Raw genomic sequence first — 9,112 nt, forward strand, 5'->3', positions numbered from 1 at the left:
GCTTCATTTTAAATAGAAAAGTAAATTAAGTCATCTTATTTTTATTTGGAGGATTGGTATTTGTGCAAAAATAGTTTTAGACCTAAATGGTAGTATATATGTGCACAAACAATATACATCTGAGAGTGAGATATACAGTAATGCACCTGTGCATGCATTTATGCAGAAGCAGCTGGGATAGTTTGTGAAGTACCTGCACAAGTTTTCCAAAAAAATGTTACTTGTAAGATTTATAATGTATGCTTTGCAAAGCACCTCTTCCAAAATCCTTTGCACAAGTTTAACATGAATTAAGTTTGCAGCACAATAGTGAATTATTCTGCTAACAATAACAGGAACAAAATGAAACCCACTTGGAAATTTAACATTGAAGCCTGAAGCCTGACATATATGTGTGAGACAATTAATTGATTTCAATCAATTAATTGTATTAAGCTTTTTCTCTGCACCCTACAGAAGGAGTTCCCTTCTGTGCATGGAGGAAAGTTGAGAAAAATGTAAAAATTGAGTTTAAATCTATCCACCCAACTGAAGGAGTGCCTTTCAGCCCATGGAGGGGAACTTGCACCCTTCAGAACACAGCTTTTTCAACCAGCACATAGAGACAAGAGGGAGCCAAAATCCAAGCAGGATTTTTAGCTCTGAGCAGAGCAATGATTCACCGCAGCCAACTCACTGCGGGACAAGAATTACACTAGTATTGAAGACATGGTGGAATAGAGTCATTAAAGAAAGGATGCCAAAGGAGGACAAATGACAAATGAAATGTTTTAATTATTTTAAATAATTAAATTGAAGTGTTGAATTGTCCTGTGACAAGTTCTATGGCGAGTTGGCCATGATGAGGTGTCCCATGGTGAGCTGGTTGTGGCAAATTGACCATGGCAAGTTGGCTGCAGCAAGTTGTTCCATTCCAGGCTGGGGAGGTCCTGGAAGGCCTGGTGCAAGCCACATGTGAGTGTCTCTCAGGGGCTAAAAATCCTGCTTGGGTTTTGGTAGGATTTTCAGGTCCTGAGCGAAGCCTTCCAGGTGTTCCTGCCCAAAACACTTTACCTGGGACTTCACCTGCTTAATGACTCACACAATTGCTTAATGACCATAACTGGGGGTGCTAGGATTAAAGTTATTGAGTGAAGCAGTCATGTGAGCACTCCTGTGACATCCCTCAATAGTATTTTTGTTCGAGACGGTCTTTCGGGATCGCCAGCCTCGTCGCCCGTAAGAGCCGTCTCTACAGCTGAGAGACGGCTCGAAAAACTCTGTCTCCTTGAGGAGACGTGAGAGAGAGCTGGTGAGGACAGGTAGAGCCCTCTGCGAACTCCCCAGAGTTTTTTTTTTTACTCTTGGGGAGGAAGCAGAATGTGGCTCCCTATCCAGCTCGCCGCTGCTCCGGGCTTCGGGGGAACTCTGCGTTTCGCAGAGCCAGGCGATGGGACCAACCCAATCAACGAAAATTAACAGATTGTCTGAACAAACAGGATGAAATCCAGATCTGGGACTCTAAACTGCAAGTATTTCTAACAACCCTATGAGTGATTTTAAAAGCGAAGAAAGAAAGTTTAAAATGGCAACTGGCTGAGGCTTGAGAAGAAAGCTGAAAGCGAAAGTCCTTCCGTTTGAATAGTTTAATACGTTACAAAGTATCTGAAACAATAGCGCTGGCTAGAAGTGAAGAGAAAAATTCCTATTTCATGCTTCTTCCTTCTTAGAGACTTGATATTGATATTGTTTGGAGAGAAGTTTTTTTCTTTAAAAAGAGTTTATTTGTGTGGCAGGATGGCGTTAAAACTGACAAAGCCAGACAACCAAGCTGTGGGGGGGGGGCTCCCCCATTTACAAATCACATGAACAAGCTTTGAGCTTGCAGATGCAGAAGAATGGCTTTAAAGACCTAAAGGAATTGTTTTGGAGGAGATGGCAAGACATGATGAGATTGTGAACCAGAATCTTGAAAAATTCAGACAGGAAATTAAAGAGTTGGTACAACAAAAGTATGACAACCTGAAACGATATATTGTAACAACTTTGAAAAGCTTTTCAGAAATAATTATAAAGATGGATAAAGATATCAACTTAGAAATAGAGTCTAAAATGAAGGAAGCTGATTATAAGATTCATAATCTGGATAATAAAATACAAAGAATTGAAAATGATTTGATAAATATTCAAGAAAATAGCTCAGAAGTAGAGTCAAAAAAAAAGGAAGCTGATCACAAGACTTACAATGCAGATAATATAAAACAAAGGATTGAAAATCAAGTCACAATGATGCAATACAGATCCATGGAATTTGCGGTCAGAATAAGGGGAATACAGGAAAATAATAGAGATGACTTGAGAAAGATGTCTGCTGAAGTTCTGGCTGTGATTTTAAAGGTTAGTCCTGAAGAGGTATCCTGTAAGATTGAGGCCTACAGAGTAAATTCTTGGGTGGCAAAGCAAAGGCAGTTGCCTAGAGATGTGGTGATTTACTTTACTGATAAAGGAATAAGAAATGATATTGTGCAAAAGTCTTTTAACTCCACTCTAGAAATGAATGGAAGGAAGATTTGGATATATAAAGAGCTGCCGTTCAAGATGTTAAAAGATAGAAAGGACTTTGGATTTTTGGTGACTGAGCTAAAGAAACAAAACATTTAGGTGGGATGCTCCAGTTGGTATAATATTGAGATATCAAGGAGAAAGATATCAACTAAATACTGTTGAAAAAGCGGAAGAATTTTACTATAAGGTTTTTAAAATGGATCCAACATCTCCACGTATGCCATCAGTGTTAGGAACACAGGAGGGGGATAAAGAAAAGCAAAATGAACAAGAGACTGAAACTCAGGCTAAGCAGATGGAGATGGAGGTAATGGAAAAACACAAGTTACAGAGGCCTTTTTGGATGAGCCGCTTTTGGATTCTCCTTCAGAGGCTATAGCTGGATCACCTATAAATATAAGAGAGGCGGCTTCGGATCTCAATTTGATGTCTTATCAAGTTAAAGACCAGCATGTAATTCAATCAGCTGATATACAAGTCCTAGAAAGGCAACCAGGATGGAGATCTAAACCACAACAAGTTAAGAAAAGAAGAAGCAGGTTCTACAAAACTAAAAAATTTTAAACTAAACAAAAAAAAATTCTTTTTCTTTTTTTTAGCCAACAGACTAATGCCAGTTACTTAAGAGACGATTAAATATAATAAGCGGGATTTATAGAAGGCTGATACATGAAAATATAACTGAGGCAAATTACTGACTTATACTATTTTGAGAAGAATAACAGATCTCTGCAGTGCTGGTGCTTTTGGGATGTGGAAGATGGCCTCTGATTGAGCGGATTGGAACTTTCTATTTTGGACTCTTTGAAAAATGGATTACGTATATGTTGAGTTATAAGGCAAGAGAACTATGGGATTGGGGCATGCAGAAGATCTGGTTGTTACCCTAATGTGGTGGTTGGAATTAATATTCTAGATAAAAGACACTACAGAATATACTACATGGAATATAAATATAAAGTCACTCGGGTGGTTTTTTATATACGAAAACACTTATTATTGATGGGGGCAGATGGTAATTGAAGATACTGAATATACTGTTTGAAGTAGAACTTGATGTTACCCTAACATGGGCGATGGAATTAATAATCCAGTTGAAAGACAACACAGAAGATATTATATGGATTACAAACTTAAAGTCATTTGAGGATTTTATTTATATATGGAAATATCTTTTAGTGGTGTGCGGGCAGAAGAACAAAGATATTAAAAATATTATGTATGGTAGACCTGTAGGAAAATGGGTGGAGATAGGTTAGGTTACTGATTGTTTAGTTTAGGAAAAGGGATGTTATGTTCAGATATTAATATACGTAAAAGATTTGAATTAAGAGATATATGTATGGGGGTGGAGGAAATGGGTAGATTATGAGTTGAATAAATGCCAAATTAGGATTTATTATATAATTTTATATAATTATATATAATATATAAATATATATAATATATATAATATATTATATATTATATAATTTTATAGCTGAATGTTGCTTTGAAATGTATAGTATAGGGGGGATATAATAATAATGTTAGAAAGAAATGGTTAGCATATGGGGGGTGGTGTAAAAGGATGGTAAAGTATTATACAATCTGATATCAATTTGGATTTTATTTTGGAGAAGCCATGGGGGGAGGGGAGGGGGAGGGGGGGTTAGGGAGGAGGGGGAAAAAAAGGGGGGAAAATCTGTATTTGAAAAACTTTTTCAATTAAAAAAAAAGAAAATAAAAAAGAAAGTAAAAGAAAGAAAAAAAAGAAAAAAAATAAAAAAATAAAAAAAAGAAAAAAAGAAAAAAAATCAAATAAAAAAATAAGAAAAAAAAAGAAAAAAAAAGAAAAAAAATAGTATTTTTGTTCAATGACTGAGACTCCAGACCCAACTGTGGTTGTTAAGAGAAAACTAACTATAGTCCTTAGTCTATGACAACAATTAGGACTAGAATTTCTGTCGCTAAGTGATATGTTTGTAAAGTGCAAGTCACGTGACCACATCATCTAGTGATGGCAATCCCTACACATCCAGGGGACTGTTGGTTGCTGCAGGTGAGCATGTGCTAAAGAGTGCAGGTAAGAGGTTGCTATTGAGTACAAGATCACTGGGTTCTATAGTCTGTAGCAGAGCTTCTCAGGAGAAAAATGGCTTAGGACAGTGACTTGCAACCTTCTGTACTGTTTTTTTCCCATTGACTTTGCTTGTGAAAAGCTGACAGGGAAGGTTGCAAATAATGATCACGTGACTCTGATGTCATAAGTGCAAAGTTCCTGAATTGCAATCAATTGAATAGCACCACTTGTTCTGCACCATAACTTTGAAAAGTTGCTGAATAGGTGGTCATAACCTGAGTACTACCAATATTTGATCTTCATTTCAATATTGATAAAGGGGATATATACCAAATATGTGGGGTCCTTGGTGCTATCTGAGCTTGCTTGTTTTCTTGCAGACGTTTCATTACCCAACCTAAAGTAGCATCATCAGTGCTAGTCTGATGATGTAGTAACAAATATGAACTATTTATATCTTGTAATCTTTGTAATTTAAATAAACATAGAAACAGTTCACATGTGGAAAAAATAAGCATGCTATTACATTTATCACTAATTCAATACCTAAAATTAGAATCAAGTGCAGCAGATCAGGTTCAGATCATTAGAACATTGTTAGAGAGGATCTGGCAGGAAACTATCATTTAAACCACATTTAGTTTGATTTTCTCTTTGTTGCTGAAGTGGGTGGTATTACAATGCCTAGAACAAAAGAGTTCACTGAAAGAAAATTACAGATGTCTATCAGTCTGGAAAGGGATTTAATAAGATCACAAAACTATTGAACATCAAGCATTCCACTGTCAAGAAGATCATCTAGCAGAGATTTCAAATAACTGTCAACTTGGTCAACCCAGGCTGTTCCAGGAAGTTCAACCCAAGAGCAGAATGCAAGTTGTTGAAAGAAGTCTTTAAGAACATCAGAATTTCATCCTGTAAACAAGAGGCAGCTCTTACCATTATTGGTGACAAAATGGCAGTCCACAATTAAAAGAAACTGTACACATTAGATCTACGGACGGAACCTTTATGTCCATAAAGAACATCAGGGAAAGATTAAAGTTTGCTCAGGAACACCTAGGGTTTCTGGAGCAAAGTACTGTAGATGGTAGATAGTTATTAGGTCAGAATGCCAGAAGGACTGTTTTGAAAAAATCAAACACAGCATCCTTGGTACAATTGTTCATTGTACCAAAGACACTTGAGGATAATGTGAGACAACTGAAACTCAACTAAAAGTGGACTTTGCAACATGACAATGACTCTAAACATTCCAGCAAATCTACCAAGGAATGGCTGAAAAAGAGAAAGAAAAAAAAAAAGAAATTGTTGAGGTTCTGAAATGGCCAAATCAAAGCCCATCAAGATGCTGTAGAGTGATCTGGAACAGGCTATGTATGCAAAACCTAACCAAAAAAAGAAAAAAGCCCTCAAGCATTGCACAGCTGGAAAAAAAATATGCATGGAACGGGGAAAAAATTCCTCCTAGTTGATGTCAAAAACTGATAGCTATAAGAAATGCTTGCTTGAGATTGTTTTTGCTAAAGGAGGCAATACCAGATACTAAATGTAATTTTTCTCACATAAGGAAATGTCATATTTGTTAATGTTTTTTAAAAATAAATTATTGAAAAATCAATTTTCATAGTTTTTTTTCAAGATCACCTTAATATACCTTTGAATGAGGATAAAATATTGATATACTCACATACTTTAAAAAAAAAATTACATGCAATATTTTTTCTGATAACTGTTAGACTCTTCAGTCATGCATACTGGTAGTCTCTAATACTTACAAATGAGATTTGCTGCTTAATAGATGCTTGATATACATTACAGGAATTATATAACTCAATAACTTTAAAGCTGCAGGATTGACTTTAACAGAGCACTCAAATGCAGGGATTCTGGTAGATAAAACATGAACATGGAATTAAAAAATTCTGAATTCAGGAATGTTGGTTGGAGTTTCAGTGGTAAAGGGAGTTTAGTTCTTCCACACATAAATACTTCCCGCCTTAAGTTTTCTTAAGTTACTAATATAATTTTAGTGAGGGATGAGTACAGAATGAATCATTCTGTTGCTACCTTGAGAATCAGAAATCTTGTTGATACATGTTAATTCCTCTAAAGACCTGCCACAAGATCTAGTGACTAGATCTAGCCATTTTGGCTGTGCATATCTGTAGGTGAGAAACATAAGATTATATATTTGCATGAAAAATCATGTTTCCTTGGATATACACTGGGGATATAGGCAAACAACAAAATGTGTCATATCACAACACCAACGCCACATTTAGATTCTTGCTTGTGATGTGATGATAATAGTAGAAAACTGGAGCTTATGTCTTCATTTTGACATCACTGCAATTAGGAATTTATGCATATTCTTAACTCTTTTTGATTATCAAAATTTTGTGACTGCAGGATGACCAAAAAAAAAGCTTAAATGCATTGTGTAGGTCAAGTTCCCATGCCTAATTTAATTTTACAATTAATGCCATATAGTTCTCTTCAAAGGTATTTATCAATATCAAATATGTCATTGAAAATATAATCTGATAGTCCTACTATGTACACCTAGGCTATTGATCTCAGGTACGAGTTCTGCATATGCTTCATTGGTTTGGAATGCATTAGAAGGTTTCAATATTTTCTTATTTACTGTGCTTCTACATGTTTCCCAGGAGTTCAAGAGGAAGTAATACTTATTTGCTGTAATAATAAAGCCCTCGTGATACTTGACTCATACTTTCACCTTTCTACAAAGGGTATGATTAACAATAACAAAAATGGTCAATTTCTGGTTGCAGTTTAGAATATTCACTTAGTTTTTTATAAAAATACTGAATACTGAATTTATAATGAGCAGAAACTCTAATTCAGAACTCCTCTTGAATTCTTAAGATTCTGAACTCTCAAGACACTGTATAAATATGGGAATAAAATGAACTAAGTACCATAGGTACTTAATTCAAAGCAGGAAATGATATTGGATCAAATGTGAATGTGTTTCAATAGCATTTTGCAGATGTCTCATTTCTTAGATGTTAATTTCATTTGATTTTTTAAAAATTGGCTTTATTCATTATCATTTCTGCTCAGATATCCTGAAATTTAATTTGCTATACAAAGCAAAAAGAAAGAATAAGGAATCGGATTAGTTTTAATCACAGATGGCAAAAGGCACTATACATTTGTAATTTACTGTATATTTTATACATACAGTAGAAAAAGTTGATAAAATTTTTAAAATAATATATTGCTAGTAATGGAATATGAGACTGTTTGTGTAACTCCAAGAGAAAAACTGTTTTTCCCACCCCCACAAACTGGATCGTGTTAGATTATGTATAGAAGGCAACACATTTGGAAGTGTTTCTTAATCTATAAAAAATACACGCTGAGATAGTCTTTTCTTCTTTTTGTTAAGGTTGTTTTTCTTAATATACAGGAACTCCCCCTCTAATATATAGATTTATATCATCCCTAAAGTGTGTATTGCCTAGAGCCACATGAAATATGGCAATGTGAGGACGTAGCTTACTGTAACAGCTAACAATCTACTATGGTCAGTGGAAATTAAGCAACCAGGAAAAAGTTAACTTCTCTCCCCATACTAAGGCACACAGAGAAGAGGAACCTCTGAATCACAGGACTTGGTTTCAGCACACTGTAGCTGCCATGATTAGTTAATTTTATAATTTTTTTAAAAATATAATAGTTTGTAACATAGCATGGAGAGAATTGCAAGTCTGGCCCCTGCAATACCTTAGGTCCATGACGGTGAACCTCTGGCAAGTGTGCCACAGATGGCACGAGGAGCCATTTCTGAAGCCCAGCTCAGCTCCACCGCGCATGCCCGTTCGCCTCCCGCTGGCCAGCTGATTTTCGGGTCTCTGCCAGGGGACATGGGCGTATGCATGGGGGGGGGCTGCAGGGAGGGGCATTATATTATGGGTGTCAGAACCTGAGGAAAAAAAGGTTTGCCATCACTGCCTTAGGTGAACAGATTAAATGAAGTGTCTGAAAGCAATATTCCAGGATAAGGTAGGAGAATGAGATGGGAAGAAGCTGAATTTGTAGGCATTGTGTTAAAAATGTGTACCTCACATTTTCAAATGTACCTATAGTTCTATTTTGATGCTTTATTAAAGATTAGCAACCTTTTTCTTAAAAAAGGATAGCCTTCCCTGAGATGGGCAAGCCTCTAACAAAGGGGTTGCTATTAAATCTAATGTTGCGTCTCTCAATAAGATGTTTCTCTCAAAAGAAAGCAATTTCTTAATTGAATAAATAGTCCTTGGGTTACAACCCTAATTGGGGCCACAATTTCCATTGTTATGCATAATGGTTGCTAAGCAAAACATGATGTGACTGAGCCGCTTAGTGACAGTAGTCTTGGCAATCTCGTTGTGGTAACTAAGTGAAAACCGGTCAGTCGTTAGGCAGAAACCTCACACTTCTCCTGGCCTGGGTGAACTGCCTCTGCTTCAGCTGCCCCCACTTGATCGCTCCCTC

At 36.2% G+C, this 9,112-nt stretch overlaps 1 long non-coding RNA gene across 1 annotated transcript; it reads right to left on the minus strand.

The window, feature by feature from the left end:
• Positions 1-5,330: 5,330 nt before the first annotated feature.
• LOC148113366 (uncharacterized) lies at positions 5,331-8,685 on the minus strand. The gene is made up of 2 exons (XR_015728299.1): positions 8,363-8,685; positions 5,331-5,521 (listed from the first exon to the last, which is right to left on the minus strand). It is a non-coding gene; the product is annotated as an uncharacterized LOC148113366 (long non-coding RNA).
• Positions 8,686-9,112: the final 427 nt, after the last annotated feature.

This window comes from Pantherophis guttatus, chromosome 5 (genome assembly GCF_059756535.1).
Source record: "Pantherophis guttatus breed Tessera chromosome 5, ASM5975653v1, whole genome shotgun sequence".
Classification (NCBI taxonomy): Eukaryota; Metazoa; Chordata; class Lepidosauria; order Squamata; family Colubridae; genus Pantherophis; species Pantherophis guttatus.